Genomic DNA, 25380 nt, shown 5'->3' with positions numbered 1-25380 from the left:
AGATTCTTTACTGTCTGAGCCACCAGGGAAGCAAATGTTCTCCCAGATAGCTGCCGCTTTTTTCATATAAATATCCACTGAGGCAATTTTTTCCCTCCAAAAGACAGTTCCCCTGATAGCTCAGTCGGTAAAGAATCTGCCCGCAATACAAGAGACCACCTGCAGCACAAAAGACCGGGGTTCAATCCCTGGGTTGGGAAGCTCCCCCTGGAGAAGGAAACGACAGTCCACTCCAGTATTCTTGCCTGGAAAATCCCATAGACAGAGGAGCCTGGCGGGCTACCGTCCATGGGGTCTCAAGAGTCAGACACAACTAAGCAACTAAAACCACCACACCACTAGTGTTGGAGTTGGTGGCTGTGTCCAATAGGTGGCACTGTTGCACAGGGGACGGGCTCTCAGCACTCCAGCAGCCATTAGGAAGTTAAATAAAACTGGGATTCATTTCTCTTTTTTCCTGGGTTACCACATTGTTCCCCTTTGATCCTTGGGGAGGGAACAGGTTGAAGGTGGTGGTGGGGAGCAATTGTGATACTTCTCAGAATGGCAAACCCTGAATGGGAGAATCTTCTCTAATCCGTACATCCCAAGGACGTGCAAACACAAAACACATCACTGCTACTGGTATATTCAGCAGGGAACATTAGAATAGCAGTCCACTGAATTTGCTGTAGGTGCCCACCCACAAAGTCATCTTAGCTTTCCTTCTCCGCAGCCTCCTTAATTTCCCTCCGTTGAATTTGCATGTGTTCTTCCCTCCTAAACCTGCTTGTGTGGTGACTTTGGTACCTGTACCCAGCAAAGCTATAACACTTTCCGTCCCTCCTCTTCACCAGCATATCTAGATGGCCTTCTGTTCTTCCAGGAACAAGGAGAGCTCATTTACACTTCAATTACCTTTCTCTTTAAAGCAACTGAGCTCTGATTAGGGAGGATGGAAAGATCAGGGAATGAAGAAGTAGAGAGGGGCTTCATACTAATAGGCTTGGCACACTTCCTGTCAGTTTTATTGGCCTATATACCACTTATATACCCTAGTGGCTCAGACAGTAAACCGTCTGCCTGCAATGCAGGAGACCTGGGTTCAGTCCCTGGGTTGGGAAGATCCCCTGGAGAAGGAAATGGCAGCCCACTCCAGTATTCTTGCCTGGAAAATCCCATGGACCGCCGGGCCTGATAGGCTACCTCCATGAGGTCGCAAAGAGTCGGACACAACGGAACGACTTCACTTTCACTTTCATATACCACTTACACCTTAACCAAATGAACTTCCAAAGGCTTTGACTGACTCAAAGCTCTTTATTGCATACTAATTGATGCTGAAGCCAAAGCTCCAATACTGTGGCCACCTGATGGAAGAGCTCTTTGGAAAAGACCCTGATAATGGGAAAGATTAAGGACAAAAGGAGAAGGCAGCAGAGGATGAGATGGTTGGATAGCATCACTGAGTCAACGGACATGAATTTGAGCAAGCTCTGGGAGACGGTGGAGGACAGTGGAGCCTGGAGTGCTGCAGTTATGGGATCACAAAGAGTCAGACACAACTTAGTGACTGAACAACAGCAATAACTTCCAGTGTTTATTTTCATTTTGGAGACTCCTGGGATCAGCAGCCACAGTCATTTTGCTTTTTGGTTTGGACCACTAAGCTTGCTAACCCAAAGTCATAATTTCGACCTTTCCTCTGTCTACCCAGAACCTAAAACCAAAGACACCATCTGAGCAGCACATTTAAATCAAACCTCTCACTGCTCAGTCCCTCCACATCAATTTAACTCTTATTCATTAGCAGGTATAACAGTGGATAATCCAAGCTTCTCTCCATCCCCAGGTATGCACCTTTCACTGAGCTGAGAGCATTCACTAACAGATCTCTGAAAGTGTCTTATATCCCTAAACCCACTCCTCAGGGCTGTCCAACACCTCTTCCTGGAAGCTCTGCCTCTGTCAACATCCCATCCTCACTGACAAAGTTAACATTATGGATCTGGGGTCTTTCCGATTTTCAAGCTAACAGTTTAGCCACAGCTTCGTGGATGCTGACATGCGTCACAAGAAGTTAAGTACAGAGGCAAAGACTTTAATCACTAATGGCACAACAAGCATCATGAACTTTGGCACATTGCCCTCAATTTCTCTTGCCCCCTGTCCCCACCGCTGAGTCCCATGGTAGAGATGCAGATAGGCCTATGTAAATGTCTGCATACACACTGGTTTGTATTCTGTGTTTTGGGCAGTCTGACATTTTTTAAATTTTAAAAATATTTTTTGGAAATATAATGGATGATATTATATTAGTTTCAGACGTATAACATAATGATTTGACATTTATATACATTTCAAACCGGTCATCACAATAATTCTAGCTACCGTGTGTCACCATGTTTGTGTGCTTAGTCACTTCAGGCATGTCCAACTCTTTGCAACCCTATGAACTGTAGCCTGCCAGGCTCCTCTGTCCATGGGATTCTATGTGCCCTCCTCTTGGGGACCTTCTGGACCCAGGGATTGAACCTGCATCTCTTGTGTCTCCTGCATTGGCAGATTACTGACCACAAGTGCCACCTGGGAAACCCATTTGCATTCATACAGAGCTACAAAACTTTTTTTGTGTATGTATATGTGATGTTTAAGATTTACTTTCTTAGCAACTTTCACGTTTGCAGTTTGATGTTATGGACTATAGCCCCATGCTGTATGTTACATCCCCATGGCTTATTTTATAACTGGAAGTTTGTACCTCTTGACCTATCCCCTACACTGATTTTTGCCACCCGCAACCCCCCTTCCATCTTGCAATTGTCAGTCTATTCTCTGAATCTACTAGTTCTATTTCACTTTGTTTGCTTCTTTGAACCCTTTGTAATGGGTAGTAAGCATGCCTATTCTTTGTCCCAGGGAGTGACCTACCTTTACTATACTGGACAGTAAACACACGCCTGCTATTTGCTCCAAAGACAGTCATTATCTTTGTCTGCCAAAACTAATTGCTCTAAGAACACCCTTGAAACTGTAGTTTATGGCAAAGATAGTGTTTCTTTGCTCATCAGTTCAGTTCAGTTCAGTCGCTCAGTCGTGTCTGACTCTTTGTGACCCATAAATCGCAGCATGCCAGGCCTCCCTGTTCATCACCAACTCTCAGAGTTCACTCAAACTCATGTCCATAGAGTCGGTGATGCCATCCAGCCATCTCATCCTCTGTCGTCCCCTTCTCCTACCGCCCCCAACCCCTCCCAGCATCAGAGTCTTTTCCAATGAGTCAACTCTTCATATGAAGTGGCCAAATTATTGGAGTTTCAGCTTCAACATCAGTCCTTCCAAAGAACACCCAGGCCTGATCTCCTTTAGAATGGACTGGCTGGATCTCCTTGCAGTCCAAGGGGCTCTCAAGAGTCTTCTCCAACACCACAGTTCAAAAGCATCGATTCTTCATCACTCAGCTTTCTTCACAGTCTAACTCTCACATCCATACATGACCACTGGAAAGACCATAGCTTTGACTAGACGGACATTTGTTAGCAAAGTAATGTCTCTGCTTCTGGATATGCTATCTAGGTTGGTCATAACTTTTCTTCCAAGGAGTAAGCATTTTTAAATTTCATGGCTGCAATCACCATCTGCAGTGATTTTGGAGCCCCCCCCACCCCCCGCAAATAAAGTCTAACACTGTTTCCACTCTTTCCCCATCTATTTCCCATGAATTGATGGGACCAGATGCCATGATCTTTGTTTTCTGAATGTTGAGCTTTAAGCCAACTTTTTCACTCTCCTCTTTCACTTTCATCAAGAGGATTTTTAGTTCCTCTTCACTTTTTGCCATAAGGGTGGTGTCATCTGCATATCTGAGGTTACTGATATTTCTCCTGGCAATCTTGATTCCAGCTTGTGCTTCTTCCAGCCCAGCATTTCTCATGATGTACTCTGCATATAAGTTAAATAAGCAGGGTGACAATATACAGCCTTGACGTACTCCTTTTCCTATTTGGAACCAGTCTGTTGTTCCATGTCCAGTTCTAACTGTTGCTTCCTGACCTGAATATAGGTTTCTCAAGAGGCAGGTCAGGTGGTCTGGTATTCCCATCTCTTTCAGAATTTTCCACAGTTTATTGTGATCCACACAGTCAAAGGCTTTGGCATAGTCAATAAAGCAGAAATAGATGTTTTTCTGGAACTCTCTTGCTTTCTGGTTCCTCTGCCTTTTCTAAAACCAGCTTGAACATCAGGAAGTTCACGGTTCACTTATTGCTGAAGTCTGGCTTGGAGAATTTTGAGCATAACTTTATTAGCGTGTGAGATGGGACATACAAAAATACAAGAAATTTGATGGACAGGCACCTCCCAAATACTGATATAGAGAAGTATAGTGTCAGGAATAAAAGAAAAATACTTATCCAATACACTCATCTTTATGATATTAAAAATTGTTCATTAAGAGGAGTATGTAGTTGGATACCCTTTTAACTTTCAAATTATCTATACTGATGTTTTTAATTTATGTTAAATTTTGTCTAAATTTTATAGACGGTAACTTTTTAAAAATTCTATGTAATCTTCATCTGTCTTTACTTGTGTCAAAAATACATATGTATGGGCATGTGTGTATATATATACACATATATATGTCATAGATATATAAGTTTTTAAAGAGTACTTCTATTTTAAAGTATGGGTACATTTATTGGCAAAATATAAATACATTTTGAAAGTGCATATTTCAGAATATATTTGAGTTTATATTCATTGTTCCATAAACTTGCATCAGAATTTTCATTTTAAAAACTCAGGAAATCATTTGTCAGTAACATAGATACATAAAGCTCATTTGTATTTTCAAAACAGCAAACATCAGTAAAGAAAATATGGTGTGTAACTGTGATTTCTCCATGATAGAGTTGACATCTGTAAAATTTAAACCAAAATTTTATATTAGCTATGTGACAAAAATTTCAGTTATAAATACATTTTAGCATCTTGGTATGATAAAAAATGTACTGAAACACATGGAAATAGTCTTAATTTTAAATAAAATGTTACCAGTCATAAAGGTTGTGTATTAAAATATAGTATTAGACAGCTAGTTAACTATATAGCTCCCTATCAGGAATTACATCCTTAATCTAACTCAGAGAAAGCTTTACTTTTGGCCGACCATCTTTGACCATCTGGTAGAGAATATTCTTATTTGCCATTTCAACAGTTTAATGTATGAGAAAGCCTTATTCATCGAATACTTTTTCTCTTAATTGCAAATATAATGTACAGTTTATAGGGAAATGAAAAGTCAAGTCTTATAAATGAATGAGTCAGTTGATGTAATAAAATAACAAATTCATAATAAAGTAAATATTATAGAGATTGCTGACTGAATGAGATTGAGGAGTAACTATACTCACTTCCTATTAGTGTCACACCTGCTTAGAGATTAAATTGCATTATTTTATGCTACATTAAAATGGCATTTTCTAGAGTTATATTTTACATTTCTGATAGGCAGTGGTGAATGCCTTGGTGCACTCAGCAGCATTCTATTTTTTGCAGTGAACATTTCTATTAGCGACAATTCGTCCATAATTTCATTTCGGCAAAAAAGCAATGTCAGACAGGACACAGGTGTATACACCCTTTTTTTCTAAACCAGAGTACTAAGGCATTTTAACATTGTTAATAACTTCTAAATTCAGGCAGATGGAACTTCAATTTAATGCTTCATCTGAATGCCACCTCCTACAAACATTAATACTGAGTAAAACCTGTGTTTTGAAGAAAGAGCACAATTTTCTATCTTGTAATTTTGAATTAGATTATTTTTAAAAAGCTGCGGTTATTGACATCTTGTGTTATGTTTATATTTTATTTCTGTTGGAAAGATTTTGATCCCATATGTTTCTTATGTGGTAATTTTTCCTTTCTTATTTTACTAATGACTGAACATTAGCATTTTACTCACATTCTTGGAATTACAACTACCTAATGGTTTAATGAGACATAATTTACATCTGATTTTTTAAATAAGTAATTTATATAAACATCATATATTCTTATTTAAAAATCATGCTTAATATTTCTGGGGGAAAAAGTCTGTAGCACTCGTTAAAAATGTTTATGCCCAGATCTGGAAATAGACAACATGGCTCCTCCTTGTTCACAGAGCCCTTGGCTTATATTAAATCTTCCACAGATGTTTTATTCATAAAATATGAGGATATATATTTTTGTTAGAGACTCTACATTTTGATAGAAATTGCTATTTTCAAAAATACACTAATTTCAAGAAATTTCTATAATTTGGAAAAGTAAATCAAATTATGGGTTATTATTTTTTAAATGACTTATCTACATAGAAAAAGAAGAAGTGTAAAATGAAAAGAACATAGGACTTCCCTGGTGGTCCAGTGGCTAAGACCACACTCCCAGTGCAGGAGACCCAGGTTTGAGCCCTGGTCTAGTGATGGCTCAGTGGTAATGCATCTTGTTCCCAGCGCAGGAGACCCTGGAGATGCGATTCAATCCTTGAGTTGGGAAGATGAATCAATGCAAAGAATTCCCTTATGATATTTAGGATAACCCTTACTCTTTTCCTCATTCAGCATATTTTAAATGAACCAATTAAACTATTTAGGAAAGCGATTCATTCATTCTGCAAAACCATCTTATTTGTTAGCAGGGATTTAATTACTGCCCTAGTTGGGAAATGTGTTTGTAGCATAATTATTGGTAAATCAAATTATTTTCAAGCCTTCCCATTCCTTCTTAAAGAAATGACAGTGTGATAATTATTGAAGCAATATGTCCAGCCAATTAAATAGTTCAATAAGAAAATAATGCTACAATAGCAAAGTGATTTATTTAAGAAAACATGCTACTAACAGGAGCAAATAAGTTGCATTAATATGCACCAAAGCATGTAAAACACTGCTGGTAGCAAATAAATGAAGAAATCAAGTGCCTTGGTAAGACCAAATTTTACGTGGATACATGAATACACCATCAGCTTTTACTTTGCTATTATTAGACACATCTTTTTGAAGTTTATCTATTGAACAGAGTATTTAACTTTGAGAGATAGATAAATGATTTCATTGGATGCAAAACTCCCTGTTTAAAAGACTCAATCTGTTAACTATCTTAATCTTCAGTAGGGATTGAAACATACAATGTCAATAAGTTCTAAGTTTTATTTCACATTCAATCTCACATACAAAATGGCTTGTAAGGGTAAGCATTCAAGCTTCTGAAAATAGAATCCGTTCTCCAATTTTGCCCCACCCACTCACCACAGTGCTTAAGTTTTACTGATTCAAAATAAGTTAAAAAAAAAACAAAACTAAACAAAAGCTTGGCTAGAAAAATCTGCATGAAATTTGGATACATTTAAATGTGAAGACAGGTCTCAGACACTCAAGTGCACTAAGATATCCATTGCTGTGTAAGTCATGCCTGGCAGTATTTATACTAATAAGAGACAGCATGGTAAGCAACTAAAGTAAATATTGTAGTATTTTCTAGGAATGTATACACACAAAAATAGCCCATGTTATTAATAATAAAAAGCAGACCCTGGGATGGTTGGATGTCTACCCCTTTCTTTACAGTATCAATTTGTGTGCATGTGTGCTCAATCATATCCAGTTTTTTGTGACCCCATGGACTGTGGCCCACCAGGATGCTCTGTCTATGGGATTTCCCAGGCAAGAACACTGGAGTGGGTTGCCATTTCCTTCTCCAGGGGACCTTCTCAACCCAGGGATTGAACCCACGTCTTTTATGTATTCTGCCTTGGTAGGCAGATTCTTTACCACTGGAACCACCTGAGGAAACCAGTGGTATAATTCAGGAAAAACTGAGAAAAAATATATTCACTAGCAGTGCATTGAGCCTGTAGATTAGGGACCTTACTTTAGGAAATATTGACAGAAGAAAATTTGCAAGATACAAAGGTAGTCCTTGTTCACTCTATTTGTACAATGTGTTTCTAATTTATCCTTATTTCTAATATATCCAGTACAGTTAACAAGAACCAAGCACTGATCATCACTCATTTGGGTTGACTTCTTAACAGATGTCACTACTTAGACTCTTGTCCTTGTCCCATCCCTTCAACAGAGCAGTCAGAAGGATTGATGTCAAATATAAAAATGATCCTGTCATAGTCCCCTATCAAAATCAGCCATTGAGATCTGATAGTGAAAATTTTTACCATTATATTCACATGCTGCAAAAATGAATCTTAACCTGCAGAAATGATAATATAAATTTATTTTAAAATATAATATCATTTTTATATTACTTATTTCAGGTTAAGTCATGCTGAAATAATGATGGATGCATAATGTTAAGTGACTTATGACCACAAATTTTACTTTCTCACTGATAACACACATTCATTATAAAATTGAATTCACAACACGTGTACACTGCTATATTTAAAGTGGAAAACCAACAAAGACCTACTCTATAGCACAAGGGTCTCTGTTCAAAATTATTCAACTTACATGGGAAAATAATTTGAAAAAGAACAGATACATGTATATGTATAACTGAGTCACTTTGCTGTACACTTGAAACTAACAACATTATTTATCACTTATACTCCAATATAAAATAAAAAGTTAAAAATTAAAATTAAAATTCAGGTTCTTTTCAGTTCTGGGGTCTAGTTAAACATTGGCTTTTTTTAATGTACTTGTATAATGTCACTGGGTACAAATGGTATTGAAATCTACTCTTTTTTTTTTTTTTAATTTTTACTTTACAATTCTGTATTGGTTTTGGCATAGATTGACATGAATCCACCACAGGTGTACATGCATTCCCAAACATGAGCCCCCCTCCCACCCCCCTCCCCACAACATCTCTCTGGGTCATCCCCGCGCGTCAGCCCCAAGCGTGTCATATCCTGCATCAGACATAGACTGGCATTTCGATTCTTACATGATTATTATACATGTTTCAATGCCATTCTCCCAAATCATCACACCCTCTCCCTCTCCCTCTGAGTCCAAAAGTCCGCTATACACATCTGTGTCTTTTTTGCTGTCCTGCATACAGGGTCATCATTGCCATCAACATCCATTTATGATAAAAACTCTCCAGAAAGCAGGAATAGAAGGAACATACCTCAATATAATGAAATCTACTCTTATAAATCTGCTGAATACTCAGTAAATATATATATTTTTTCATATTTTGGCCATGTTGCACAGCTTCTGGATCTCAGTTCCCTGACCAGGGGTAGAACTTAGGCCTTGGCCTAACTATTATATTTTATAATAGTATTTCTTAGTTAGATCATTTCTAATTGTGATGTTGGAGAAAACTGTTGAGAGTCCCTTGGGCTGCAAGGAGACCAAATCAGTCAAACTTAAAGCAAATCAACCTTGATTATTCATTGGAAGGACTGATGCTGAAGCTGAAACTCCAATACTTTGGCCACCTGATGCAAAGAGCTGACACATTGGAAAAGACCCTGATGCTGGGAAAGATTGAAAGCAGGAGAAAGGGGTGACAGAGGATGAGACGGATCAATGGCATCATTGACTCAGTGGACACGAGTTTGAACAAACTCCAGGAAATACTGAATGACAGGGAAGCCTGATGTGCTGCAGTCCATGGAGTTGCAGAGAATCAGACACAACTTAGTGACTGAACAACAACAATACTTATCCTTAGATTACAAAGTATGAAGTACCCTCACCTAAACCTCTGTTTTATTCAGAAATCTACAAGCTTAAGAATTCACCAAGTATAATTATTAAGCCCCAGGTGGGTAAGGACAATCTTATCTATTGTTATATGTTCAGTGCATTACATTATTCTTTATCCAAAGAGGGTTATTTATAAAGATTTGTTGAATGAATAATCATATTCAAGTCAATATTACCTTAAGATTTTATATCACGCTAGGGCAGACCAGATAAACAGTACATCTTACTATAGACAATTATGACTCAGTGCTCTTTGAGTTTCTTGCTTAGACTTAGAAGAATTAGCTAAGTAGATTTTTACCATGTAGGAGAGCTTACAAATTATAAAGTTTAGTTGAATATTCATAATGGTATCTTCTTCAGCAGAGATATTCTAATATTTTGCAGACACATATACATTTACAGCAATAGTCATATTTACTTTGTATATTTTTATTTATTTATAAATCATATGCATGTAATAACAAACCAATCAATGGTGTAATTTGACATCACACAAAATATAATCTAAAATAGTGAAATGGTAAGAATAGAAATGTGTCCTAATAGTTTAGCCCAACTGGAAACCTCTGTCCCACCATATCAGAAGATTCTGGGAGATGTTGAAAGGCCTAACATCCAAAATTTGAGAGGTGCAAAACCATGTTGTTTGGGGTCAACACTGAGAAGCTCATTTTAGAACAATATATATTATTTTCTTTAGGATAAAATGCATAGTATATTGGGGCTTCCCAGGTGGCAGGGTGGTAAAGAATCTGCCTGCCAATGAAGGAGATGCGGGTTTTATCATTGCATTGAGAAGATATCCTGGAGGAGGAAATGGCAACCCTCTCCAGCATTCTTTCCTGGAAAATCCCATGGACAGAGGAGCCTTGCAGGCTACAGTCTGTAAGGTCACAAAGAGTCAGAAATGACTGAGCAACTGAGCTGAGCACAGCACACAGCAACATTAAGCCAATGCGAACAAATAAGATTGATTTGTCCTTAGATTTTTGAATTATTTTAAACATCTTTGCTTTGGTTTCCATCAGTCTCCTTCTTTAGTGTATGATTCATGTTGTACAGATAATTCATTCAAAAAGGTGAAAATGTTAATCTCTCCTTAAGTTGTTCAGTGAGCTACAAGGATGTCCTCTGATGATTGAGTGAAATGACACAGAAAGAAATCCAAGCCAGTGTTAATAATGTGCTCATTAGAATGCATGAATCTTTCCCACTATAAGTTTTGCTTCTGGCTGTATACTTGGGACATGCTATTTTATAATACACTCTGTAGGGTATTTTCTTAGTGGAAAATTTTTTGAAAGGTTACATTCTGGTGAATCACTGTGTGAAAAAGTGTTATTTGTTTTACTCAGTCTGGATTTTGTCCAGGAAATAATACTTCCCTATTTTCATACTCAAGACACATAAAATTGTTACATTGGATTTTTACCTACAAAGTGTTGTGATGGCTATATTATCATTTATATAGAAAAGATGACTTTTACAGATGAATACACATTATTTTTATTTTTTACTCTATCTAGCACCCAGGATAAGTGTATTATCTAAACTCAGAGTATAGTTGAAAGTCACTTTGTATTTTCTATAGCATGGCAAATGCCTGTTGAAATTTGAATGTGTGGTGCCAATATAAATCTTCAGTCATTAGAGGAATGCATTTTTAGCAATAATTCTTAGAATTTGGTATAAACAGCATATATTACAGTTGTGCTTTGAAGCACAAACTCAGAGAAAACTGAGTTGGGAGAGAGTTATGGGTGTGAATTGAATAAGATTTTGCATTGTAAGCACACTACTTACTTCATATGGGAGGAGTGGAAAGGCAGAGGGGTCTTGAAGTAAAAAGAGCGAGCTAACTGGGTAGGAGGGGAGTTCAGGGGAGAATGGATACATGCGTATGTATGGCTAAGTTCCTTTGCTGTCGATCTGAAACTATTACAACATTGTTAATTGGCTATACTCCAATATAAAATAAAAAGTTTAAAAAAAGAGCGAGCTAAGCAAATGAAGATAAAAATATTGACAACAGTAGCTGCTAAGTCACGTCAGTCGTGTCCGACTCTGTGCAACCCCATAGACGGAAGCCCACCAGGCTCCTCTGTCCCTAGGATTCTCCAGGCAAGAACACTGGAGTGGGTTGCCATTTTCTTCTCCAATGCATGAAAGTGAAAAATGAAAGTGAAGTCGCTCAGTCGTGTCCGACTCTTAGCGACCCCATGGACTGCAGCCTATGAGGCTCCTCCGTCCATGGGATTTCCCAGGCAAGAGCACTGGAGTGGGGTGCCACTGCCCTCTCTGGACAACAGTAGGGTCACTGCTTAATAGTAACTGTTAATCCAAAAGTACTTTTTGTATTGAATGAAGAATGATTTATCAACAATGTATTGTATTTCAGGCTATTTGGATACAGTAATAAGTAAAATATGATCCTTTCATCAAGGGATTTACACTGCAATGCCAGGTATAGAAGAATGTCCGGGGGGATCAGAAGGTAAAGAATCTGCCTGCAATGCTGGAGACCTGGGTTCAATCTCCGGGTCAGGTACAGAAAAGCTAACTGGTGACTTTCCTCCATAGTAGATGCACATTCAGAATATTATGTGTCAAGAGGGCCTCTGACTTACTGGAGAAGACAGCATATAATTTGAGTCCTGAATGCCAAGGAAAAGCTCACTTAAATAAAAGCCAGCAGTGAGAGGACAGTGCATAAAGGCTGAGAGTCAGGAGAAACTGGACATAAGTATAAATGTGAGAATGGTAAGCAAAGTGAGGCTGATGGTAGGCAGCAATGCATGCACCCTCATTTGATTGGAGGTGATTGGCAACCTTTGTGAATGTGGATGCTTGATGGAGATTAGTTTTGTAACTTACAAAACATAGTTTGGAGGGTATGGGAGGGTCGCTGCAGAGACATGCCTTAGTTTATCACATATATTTCATTGGGATTATTTCTTCTTCTTAGAAATACTTGCAGAACTATATTTAACTAGATTGGGTGAATAAAGCAAATGAAAAAGAAAACTACATAAAGAAAATACTTGCTGGTTTTCAGCATTAGTTGTTGTTTAGCCTCACTACTGATATTTTAATATATTTCATGAAGTCATTCAGTCGTGTCCAACTCTTTGCAACCCCATGGACTGTAGCCTACCAGGCTCCTCCGTCCAGGGGATTCTCCAGGCAAGAATACTGGAGTGGGTTGCCATTTCCTTCTCCAGGGAATCTTCCCAACCCAGGGATCGAACCCAGGTCTCCGGCATTGGAGGCAAATACTTTAACCTCTGAGCCACCATTGCTTATTTGGGGAAGGGTTTAAGCTAATGTTACAAACTTTCTTCTACATTTTGTAATCCATTTAATGAATTATGATAACAGGAGTCTGATCTAAAATGTTAATTTAAAATGCGAAATTATTAGTCTCTCAGTCCTGTCCAACTCTGCAAAACCATGAACGGTAGCCTGCCGGGCTCCTCTACCCATGGAATTCACCAGCAGGAATACTAGAGTGGGTTGCCATTCCCTTCTTCAGGGGATCTTCTGGACTCAGGAAATGAACCCAGATCTCATCGCAGGTAGACTCTTTACTGTCTGAGCCACCAGGGAAGCTCATAAATTAAGGAAACACAAAACAAAAAATCAGAATCATGATTACTGTTGGAGAGAGAAAAGAACTGAGATTGGGAAGGGGCACCTGAAGACATCTGGCTTGTTTGCAAAGGTCCTATCTTCCGACTCAGATGGATTTTTAAATTTTATGATGCATTATTAATAAACTTGAAGAAGGCAGTGGCCACTCACTCCAGTACTCTTGCCTGGAAAATCCCACAGATGGAGGAGCCTGGTAGGCTGCAGTCCATGGGGTCGTGAAGAGTTGGACACGACTGAGCTACTTCACTTTCACTTTTCCCTTTCATGCATTGGAGAAGGAAATGGCAAACCCACTCCAGTGTTCTTGCCTGGAGAATCCCACGGATGGGGGAGCCTGGTGGGCTGCCATCTATGGAGTTGCACAGAGTCGGACAAGACTGAAGTGACTTAGCAGCAGCAGCAGCATTAATAAACTAGTCATTTGTTTTATGTGGTTGTCTCATTGGTATTAAAATTATAAAAAATAATAAAGAAAATAGATAACTCAGGAATTCTACTTCTGGATTTTAAAATAATATGTACTGGTTTCATGCCCCTTTGTAAATTACTACATGATTGAAAGAAATACATAAAATTACTGTTTACAGGTATTGGGATATGGGCACCACAAGACTGTAATTCCTGACAGACAAGCAAGCTTACCTCTAGATTGCTTCAGGTTTCTGCATGAAAACAGTTCCCAGACTATGAACAATGCAGAAAAAAACACAAATAGAACAGCAGTCTTGCTGTTATTTAGAGGATAATATATTAGTTTGTTAAGGTTCAGGTGGCTAGAATGTGAGAACTAGAGTATTAGAGAAGAGTAAGGTAAATAAGAATGACATTCAGCAATTTGCTGAATACTAAACAGGGCTGAGAAATAATCTCTCTGGTTTTGTTGAAACCAGAGAGATCAAGATAAGATTCCAGAAGAGTCTTATCTCTAGTAAATTTATCTGTAGAGAAACTTATTTTAGATCTCTCCTAATAATGCTTAAAAGTAATCCCTGAAAAAATTAGGCTCTTCTACAATTATCTCATATACATGCAAAAAAAAATTTCAACATTTCTCTAAGAGAAAACAACAAAATTTACTCTCAATGATATAGCAGCTTTGTTTTCAACATATAATAAAACATAAGACATGCAAAGACCAAAACAATGAATAAATAAAAATAAATGCATAAAAACCAAAAATAATTATAAGACTGTTTTAAATAAGAAAGAACAATAGCACAGAGTAATAAGGACATTAAAGTATCTTTTTTTTTTAATTTCCTACATTATATGTGAAGTGTTAAAGTATGAATTGTAGGCAGACTGTGTTAAATTAAAACCACCTGTCCAAAACCCTAAGTTACTGTTAGAAAAAAATGTATATACCCAAAGAGTAAATATCATGAGACAACATAAGAGATACAATGGCCCAATTAATTTTAAAGAAGTTATAAACACATAAAATTGATAAAGTAGTAGACCAAACAAGGAAGAAACAACATAAGCATAACTATAGGTCCTAAAACCATTGAAAAAAAAAAAAACAGAAGATATGGCAAATTTATGTCAACATAGTGTACACACTTGTTAGTAATACAGATCATCCAAACTAACACAAAAAGAAATAAAAATCATCTGAGTATACTAGTATATATTGAATAATTTGGTCTGCATTTAAAACTTTCTCATAAAGAACACTCTGTGCTCAAATGTCTTTTCTGGTGAATTCTATTCCTTTATGACTCAGTTGGTAAAGAATCCACCTGCAATGTGGGAGACACAGGAGATGTGAGTTTGATCCCTGGGTTAAGTAGATTCCCTAGAGAAGGAACTGGCAGCCCACTCCAGTATTCTTGCCTGGGAAATCTTATGGACAGAGGAACCTGGCTGCTACAGTTCAAAGTGTCACAAAGAGAGACAAAACTGAGCACAGCATAACAGCATGAACAACATTTTTTCTTTATTATTATTATTAGTTTATTTTATTTTTTTACTTTACAATACTGTATTGGTTTTGCCATACATCAACATGAATCCACCACGGGTGTAAACAACATTTAAAGAACCAATAAACACTTATTCTGCACAAATTCTTTCAGAAAATAATATATTTAAACCATATATAGCATAACACTTCAGTAAAAATTTGGCAGTTTTTTTTTAAAAAGCAAAATCTTCAGATAAACATCCTAAATTAATATAGATATAAAAGTCTTAAAATACGAGTTAAATTAAATACAGCATATATGTATATATTTCTGGATTTTATATAATGATACAATATTAAATGTTCATGCTCAGTTGCTAAGTCACATACGGCTCTTTGTGACGCTTTGGATTGTAAGTCACCAAGCTCTTTTGTCCATGGGGTTTCCTAGGCAAGAATACTGGAGTGTGTTGCCATTTCTTACTTTATGGGTTCTTCTCCACCCAGGGATCAAACCTGCCTCTCTTGCATCTCTTGCACTGCAGACAGAGTCTTTACAGCTGAACAATCCAGGAAGTCCCACAGTGTGTGTATATATATAATATATACATATATATAATATTAAATATGTATGATATTATTATGAACAATGTTTTTATTCAGGAAAATAGCCCCCCAGGAATTCAAAGAAGGAAAAAGGAGTAGGCAGGCAAATTCTTAAGGCAGTGGTCAGTCTATTAAAGATGAGAAAGAAGGAAGAATTGGATAATAAGAACCTAGACCACAGCATCGCTCTTACAAGTTCTCTTCAGAGTAAAAGTTGTCCATGAAATGAATTCTGCGTCTTGTAGTAAGATGTAAGTAAGTAAGTAAGCTTACCCAGTAGCACAGTAGTAAAGAATCCACCTGCCCATGCCAGAGATGCAGGAGATGAGAATTTGATTCCTAGGGTCAGCAACATCAGCTGGAGAAGGAAATGGCAACCCACTGCTGTATTCTTGCCTGGAAAATCCTATGGACAGAGGAGTCTGGTGGGCTGCATTTTGGGGGGTCACAAAGAGACACAACTGAGCAACTGAGCATGTGACACACAGGTGCTTACTCATGAGCTTAGAAGAATCAAGGGTAAGCTTGACAATATACAGAGAAGTGCCATCCAAGACTGTTAATTGACCTAGCTCTCTGAGGCACGTCTTCCTGAAGGCGATTTGAGCTCTTTATTTCCAATATTGCCAAAATAAACAACTGTGGTTTATTCTGAAAAAAAAAAAAGAAGTTGGCTTAACTTTTTTATGTTTTCATGAATTTCATTGTATTAGCCAAAGAAAGAAGAGAATCCATATCATTCCTTCAAAATGTCATTAATTTTTAAATAAATTTCAGTTCAGTTCACTTCAGTCAATCGTGTCTGACTCTTTGCAACCCCATGGACTGTAGCATCCCAGGCCTCTTTGTCCATTATCAATGCCCAGAGCTTGCTCAAACTCATGTCCTTTGAACTGGTGATGCCATCCAACAATCTGTTGTCCCTTTCTCCTCCTGCCTTCACTCTTTCCCAGCATCAGGGTCTTTTCCAGTGAGTCGATTCTTCACATTAGGCGGCCAAAATATTGGAGTTTCAGCTTCAGCATCAGTCCTTCCAGTGAATAGTTAGGACTGATTTCCTTTAGGACTGATCTCCTTGGTGTCCAAGGGACTCTCAAGAGTCTTCTCCAACACCACAGTTCAAAAGCATCAATTCTTTGGTGGTCAGCCTTTTTATAGTCCATACAGGACTACTGGAAAAACCATAGCTTTGATTACCATTAAATTTTTAAAAAAAGCTCTCAGAAATCTAGGAATATAAGCTAAACTCCTTAAAATGAATAAATCCTAGTTCTAAGGTCATATTTAATAGTAAAATATAATTAATATAGATTTAATTAAATTTTAAGCAAAGCCATAGCAGTTTTTTTTTTTTTTTTGCTGGAAAAATTGACACTCCAGCAATAAGTTTATAGTTATATGTAAAGGATATTATATACAAAAAAATTGAAAAAAAAAAAGGTAGATTTACACCAGTTGAAACCTTCTGTTATGATACAATCTTCTAAACAAAGTTTTATTTGTATAAGAATAGACATAAAGATAAGTGGTATGGAAATAGAGACTATAAATTTAGAAATATTGAAATAATCACAGGAAAACATAAGAAAGGTCTCCATGAAAAAGGAAAGTATTAGGTTGGTGAAAAAGTGATTGTAGTTTTGGACCATGAATTTTAAATCATCATAACTAGGCTCAGTTCATTCAGTTCTGTCACTAAGTCATGTCCGACTCTTTGCGACCCCATGAATTGCAGCACACCAGGCCTCCCTGCCCATCACCAACTCTCGGAATTCACTCTAACTCAAGTCCATTGAGTCGGTGATGCCATCCAGCCATCTCATCCTCTGCCGTCCCTTTCTTATCCTGCCCCCAATTCCTCCCAGCATCAGGGTCTTTTCCAATGAGTCAACTCTTCCCATGAGGTAGCCAAAGTAATGGAGTTTCAGCTTCAGCATCAGTCCTTCCTATGAACACCCAGGACTGATCTCCTTTAGGATGGACTGGTTGGATCTCCTTGCAGTCCAAGGGACTCTCAAGAGTCTTCTCCAGCACCATTGTTCAAAAATATCAATTCTTTGGTGCTCAGCTTTTTTCACAGTCCAACTCTCACATCCATACATGACCACTGGGGAGAAAAAAAATATTGTTGACTAGACAGACCTTTGTTGGCAAAGTTATGTCTCTGCTTGTCAATATGCTATCTAGGTTGGTCATAACCTTCCTTCCAAGGAGTAAGCATCTTTTAATTTCATGGCTGCAGTCACCATCTGCAGTGATTTGGAGCCCCCCAAAATAAAGTCTGACACTGTTTCTACTGTTTCCCCATCTATTTCCCATGAAGTGATGGGACCAGATGCCATGATCTTCGTTTTCTGAATGTTGAGCTTTAAGCCAACTTTTTCACTCTCCTCTTTCACTTTCATCAAGAGGATTTTTAGTTCCTCTTCACTTTCTGCCATAAGGGTGGTGTCATCTGCATATCTGAGGTTATTGATATTTCTCCCGGCAATCTTGATTCCAGCTTGTGCTTCTTCCAGCCCAGCGTTTCTCCTGATGTACTCTGCATATAAGTTAACTAGGCTCACATTTTCATTAATCAAAATAGGAACAGTGACAATCAACACACTTTTGCCAATGAAAAATATGTTATTCCTATAGCATAAAAATCCATGCTTTGGGATTCAGTGAACTCTTGGAAAGCATTTCTGCCTTCTGCTCATTGCAGAACCATTTTCTCTGACAAAAGATGTCAAAACGCTTGAAGAAGTAGTAGTTTGTTGGTGAGAGGTCAAGTGAATATAGCAAAACAGAGGAGGTAAAACTTCATAGCCCAATTTGTTCAGCTTGAAGCAGTGGCTGTGCAACATGCAGTTGAGCGTTGTCATGGAGAAGAATTGGGCCATTGCTGTTGACCAGTGTCAGCTGCAAGACACTGCAGTTTTCAATGCATCTAGTCGATTCGCTGAGCATACTTCTCAGATGTTATGGTTTCGCCAGGATCAGAAAACTGCAGCAGATCAAACCAGCATGAAACCACCAAACCCTGACCATGACTTTTTTTGGTGCATTCTGGCTTTGGCAAGTGCTTTGGAGTTTCTTCTTGGTCCAACCACTGAGTTCTTCATGGTTGGTTGTTGTATAAAATCAACTTTTCTTCACACATCACAACTGGATAGAGAAATGGTTCATTGCTGTTGTGTAGAATAAGAGAATATGACAGTTTAAAATGACAATTTTTTTTTCAGTCAGCTCATGAGGCACCCACTTATCAAGCTTTTTCAGTTTTTCTATCTGCTTCAAAGGTCAAACGACCATAGAATGCTTAGTGCTGAGCTCTTTGACAACTTCTCCCATAGTTGTAAGAGGATCAGCTTCTATGATCCTCTTTTGGTCATTGCTAACTTCTGCTGGCCAGCCACCACACTTCTCAGCTTCAGGGCTCTTGTCTCCTTTGCAAAACTTCTCAAACCACCACTGCACTGTATGTTCATTAGCGGTCCCTGGGTCAAGTGCATTTTTGATGATGCAAGTTATCTCCACTGCTTTGTGACCCATTTTGAACTTGAATAGGAAAATTGCTCAAATTTACTTTTTGTCTAACGTAATTTCCCTAGTCTAAAATAAATATAAAATACATAACAAGTAATAAGCCATTAGCCAAAAACATAAAGCAAGAAATGTACATTAAACTGATGTATAACATATTCACATGTAAGAGTGTATACCAATATCGAACAGTGAGTTTCAAAGATGCAAAATTGTGATTGCTTTTAGCACCAACCAATAGAAAAATACTTTGTGAATTTTCATTAGGAGAAGATTTTCTAGCTAGAATATAAAAGCATTAAGCATTCAAAACTGTTAAACAGTTTATCTACACTTATTCCTCCTTTATTGTAAGACATATTTTAAAAATGAAAAGTAAGCCTCAAATGTAGACAAAAATAGTTGACATATGTTTTTAGATGAAGGACTTGGGCACATGCTTTAGAAGTCTTCCTCACTTTGAATGAATGTCAACACTCCAGTAATTAAAAAGGACAAATATTTTCCCCAAAAGATATTTTGGTATTCCATAAACACATGAAAACATACAACATTAATAATCATCAAGGAAATGCAAATTAAAAGTACAATGAAATACTACATAACCCAATCACTAGAATGCTAATATCAAGATTTGCTGAGTATTGATGAGAATGGGCAGCAACTTCATCTCTCAGACATTGCTGGTTAGAATGTAAAATAGTTTGTGATTTTCATATAAACTTAAATATACACTGCCCATATGATGACATAATTTAACTTCTAGATATATAGCCAAAAAATATTAAACTGATACACAGAAAATAATTTGTACATATGTTCAATGTACATTTGTAATAATTTATACAATGTTCATAGTAATTTTATTTGTAAAAAGTTCAAAACCAGAAACAATACAATTTTCTGTAAGTGAATGAATAAACATTGTGATATATACATAGGAATACTACTTGATAATATGAAAGAATGACCTTCTAATAAACATGACAGCAAAGACAAATCTCAAAAATAGCCTGCTGAGTAAAAGAAGCCACTGTAATCCTAAGATTTTATGTATACAAAGTTTTAGAACAAATGAAACTAATCTTTATTCAGAGAAAGCAGAGCAATGTTTGCATAACCCTGAAGAATGGAATATGAGGGATCAGGATAATTGGGGAAAAAAAAGCTTTATGGGACTATAGAAATGCTTTATAATCATTATTAAGAATATTTCAAAGGTTATATGTTTTTATATTCCACCAAATTATACACCTAAAATGTGTGTATTTCATATGGAAATTATACCTAATAATATTTTCATTAAAAATACAAAGTACTGAAATTATGTTTTGTGGCCCAGTCTTGCAAATGCAAAATCAAACGGTTGTGTTGTATTTTGTAATATGTGTACCCATCAATGTGTTATTTGCATATTATTAAAACTGAAAAGTAATTTAAAAAAACTCAACTCTGAAATTAATTATGAAGCCCTAACTTCAATGTAAAGTTAAGTAGATAAACAATATTTTTATTTCATTTTAGTGGGTAATACTGTTACATAGAAAAAAATAGGATTTCCTCTAAGGTAACTTGAGTTTATTATGTAAACATTAAATACATCACAACAGTTATAACAATATGGTTTTTCCAGTGGTCATGTACGGATGTGAAAGTTGGACTGTGAGGAAAGCTGAGTGCCGAAGAATTGAAGCTTTTGAACTGTGGTGTTGGAAAAGACCCTTGGGAGTCCCTTGGACTGCAAGGAGATCCAACCACTCCATTCTGAAGGAGATCAGCCCTGGGATTTCTTTGGAAGGAATGATGCTAAAGCTGAAACTCCATTACTTTGGCCACCTCATGCCAAGAGTTGACTCATTGGAAAAGACCCTGATGCTGGGAGGGATTGGGGACAGGAGGAGAAGGGGACGACAGAGGATGAGTCAGATGGCTGAATGGCATCACTGACTCGATGGAAGTGAGTCTGAGTGAACTCTGGGAGTTGGTGATGGACAGGGAGGCCTGGGGTGCTGCGATTCATGGGGTCGCAGAGTCAGACACGACTGAGCGACTGAACTGAACTGAACTGAATGATATATTAGCTGGTTAACAGGTTGTTTTTTTTGTTTGTTTTGTTTTGTTTTGTTTTAGTTTTCTGCTCTATTTCTTGGTTTGATCAAATATTAAATTTAAATAAAATTTTATATGTATATATACTAAATGAGTAGTATTAAAATAATATTATCAAGTTGAAACAATAGAAATGCCAAAACACAAATTAAAAAAAAAAAAACCTTTTGTGGGTGACATGTTAATTAATCTATTTGTAATGCAAAACTTACTTTGACAAATTATTTATATGCTTCTGTAAAAAGCTAACAATTTAACTAGGTCATCCACCAGAAAAGACATAAAACATTTGCATTTTCAAAGCAAAAGGAATACTAGATTTCATCTCAAGTTCAGTGAAACTATATGAAAAATATCAGTTGAATGGTAAAGAAAAAATAATGAAAAATGCTTTTAGGTTCAAGCCACAGTTATCAGAAAAATCAGCCAAAACCAAGCCCCAAAACCCCCACAATTTTAATGTAGCAGTTATCAGGAAAGCCTGCCAACAACTGAGGAAAAAAAATAAAATTTGTAGTAAGAATAAGGATGTGAAGGTTATTTTGAAGAATCCAAATGGAATAAATGCACATGAACCATAATTAACTGAATTAGGGATGAGGACAAGATATTTTTTTTTGATAATAATATTGGACTAACAATCCAGAGAGAGATTTCCTTTAGAGGATGTTTTAATACAACTTCTTAAATGACTTCCCTCCTCCTCTCCCTCTTTTTTCCTTTTTATTGTGGTAAAAAACATATACATGAAGTCTACCTTGTTAACAAATCTTAAGAGTATTCACTACATTACAGTATTGCTACCTATGAGCACAATGCTGTACAGCTGATCTATAGAATTTATTCATCTTGCATGAATGAAATATATACCCATTTTGTAACAACTCCAGATTTCCCCCTCCCCACATTCTTGTTAGGGCTTCCCTTGTGGCCCAGCTGGTAAAGAATCCACATGCAATGCAGGAGAACTGGATTTGATCCCTGGGTTGAGAAGATCCCCTGGAAAGGGGAAAGGTAACCACTCCAGTATTTTGGTCTGGAGAATTCCAGGAACTGTATAGTCCATGGGGTCGTGAAGAGTTGGACAAAATTGAAAGACTTTCACTTTCATTTTTCACACTTTTGGTAATCACATTCTTCTTTGGGATTTGACTACTTTGGGTATCCCATGTAAGTGGAAGCAGTATGTATCTTAAGCAGTATCTATCTTTCTGTGACTGTCTTATTTCACTTAGCATAATAGAGTACCTCTATTTTTAATATCCAAGGAGCCTTCATAATATTTTCCAATGTTCTTATTCCAGTTGACATTTCCACCAGCAGGGCACAATATTTTCAATTAATCCATATCTTCACCAATACTTCTTGTCTTTTTGTTTTCTTGATGAGAGCCCTTTTAATGGATGTGAGGAGATATATTGTGTTTTTTATTTGCACTTCTCTGTTGATTTTTCTGGGCTCCAAAATCACTACAGATGGTGATTGCAACCATGAAATTAAAAGACACTTACTCCTTGGAAGGAAAGTTATAACCAACATAGATAGCATATTAAAAATCAGAGACATTACTTTGTCAACAAAGGTCGATCTAGTCAAGGCTATGGTTTTTCCAATGTCATGTACGGATGTGAGAGTTGGACTATAAAGAAAGATGAGTGCAGAAGAATTAGTGCTTTTGAACTGTGGTGTTGGAAGAGACTCTTGAGAGTCCCTTGGACTGCAAGGATATCCAACCAGTCCTTCCTAAAGGAGATCAGTCTTGGGTGTTCATTAGAAGGACTGATCCTGAAGCTGAAACTCCAATACTCTGGCCACCTGATGCCAAGAGCTGATTCATTGGAAAAGACCCTGATTCTGGAAAAGATTGAAGGCAGGAGGAGAAAAGGACAACAGAGGATGAGATGGTGGGATGGCATCACCGACTCAATGGACATGGGTTTGGGTGGACTCCAGGAGTTGGTGATGGACAGGGAGGCCTGGCATGCTGCAGTTCATGGGGTCGCAGATTCAGACACGACTGAGTGACTGAACTGAACTGAACTGATGATTAGTAATGTGGAGCATCTTTTCCTCTATCTGTTGGTCATTTTTATATATTCTTTGGAGAAATGTCTATACATGTGGTTTCTCATTTTTGAAATTTGTTTTGTTAAAGTTGTACAGTACTTCTACTTAACTTCTAAGAGTTTTATCAAATTTATAGAGGACAAAGCTTTGTTTGCACGTGGGGAGCCTAGTGAAACATATTGGAACATTATAAATTTAATAGCAGTCTAAATCCATAAACCATCATGTTAATTAATGATGAACAAATAATGCTTGAACACACTAAAATTATTAACTTACTGACAGATCAAGAATTGTTCAATCTGTTGCAACTATTGAGCCTGTATGCTACAACACCTGAAGGCCATGCACCTAGAGCCTGTGCTCCACAAGAGAAACCAACACAATTAGAAGCCTGCACATTGCAACTAGAGAGCAGCCACTCACAGCAACTGGAGAAAGCCCACGTATAGCAGGGAAGATACAGAAGAGCTAAAAATGAATAAATAAGATTGTCCAATATATGTATCCCTTAACCTTCAAATATGTCATTTAAATTGATTTGCTTTCAAAGCTCTCTACTTTTGAGTAAGTTAATAATGGTATTGAAAAATGAATTTAAACTGTCATCTTTTATCTTCATCAGTGTCAAAAACAGAATTTATTAACCTGTAGAGTAAAATAAATGTAATAATTTCTAGCTATGAAGTTAAGGTCAACTGAGTCTAATTAATTTGAACAAATATACTATATTTTAAAGCACCCTAAATTTCACTAATAAAATGAAACTGTTCTATTTTAATCTATTTCTTTCCAATTATTGTATATACTCTATGTATCGACAATGGGCAAATTTAATTCAGATGACCATCATTTCTACTACAATTGACAAGAATCACTAAGAAGAAATGGAGTAGCCAGCCCTCATAGTCAATAAAAGAGTCTGAAGGGCAGTACTTGGGTGCAATCTCAAATGACAGAATGATGTCAGTTGGTTTCCAAGACAAATCATTCAACATCACAGTAATCCAAGTCTACGCCCCAACCAGTAATGCTGAAAAAGCTGAAGTTGAACTGTTCTATGAAGACCCATAAGACCTCTTAGAAATAACATCCCAAAAATGTGTCCTTTTCATCATTGCAGTCTAGAATGCAAAAGTAGGAAGTCAAGAGATACCTGGAGTAAGAGGCAAATTTGGCCTTGGAGTAAAAAATGAAGCAGGTCAAAAGTAACAAAGATTGCCAAGAACACACAGTGGTCATAGCATAAACCCTCTTCCAACAAGACAAGAGAAGATTCTACACCTGGACATCATCAGATGATCAATATAGAAAAAAGATTGATTATATTCTTTGCAGCCAAGTATGGAGAAGCTCTATACAGTCAGCAAAAACAAGATTAGGAGATGACTGTGGCTCAGATCATGAGCTCTTTATTGCAAAATACAGACTTAAATTGAATAAAGTATGGAAAACCCCTGGACCATTGAGGTATGACATAAATCAAATCCCTTATGACTATACAGTGGAAGGCACAAATGGATTCTAGGGATTAGATCTGATAGACAGAGTTCCTGAAGAACTGTGGATGGAGATTCATAACATTGTACAGGAGGCAGTGAACAAAACCATCCCCAAGGGAAAAAAAAAATGCAAAAAGGCAGAATGGTTGTATGAGGAGGACTTACCAAGAGCTGAGAAAAGAAAAAAAAAGGAAGGCAAAAAAGAAAAGGAAAGATATACACAACTGAATGTGGAGTTCTAAAGAGTAACAGAGATTAGAAAACCTTCTTAAGTAAATAACACAAATAAGTAGAGGAAAACATA

This window comes from Oryx dammah, unplaced genomic scaffold, assembly GCF_014754425.2.
Source record: "Oryx dammah isolate SB20612 unplaced genomic scaffold, SCBI_Odam_1.1 HiC_scaffold_20, whole genome shotgun sequence".
Lineage (NCBI taxonomy): Eukaryota > Metazoa > Chordata > Mammalia > Artiodactyla > Bovidae > Oryx > Oryx dammah.
Note: the sequence above shows the minus strand (reverse complement) of the source record.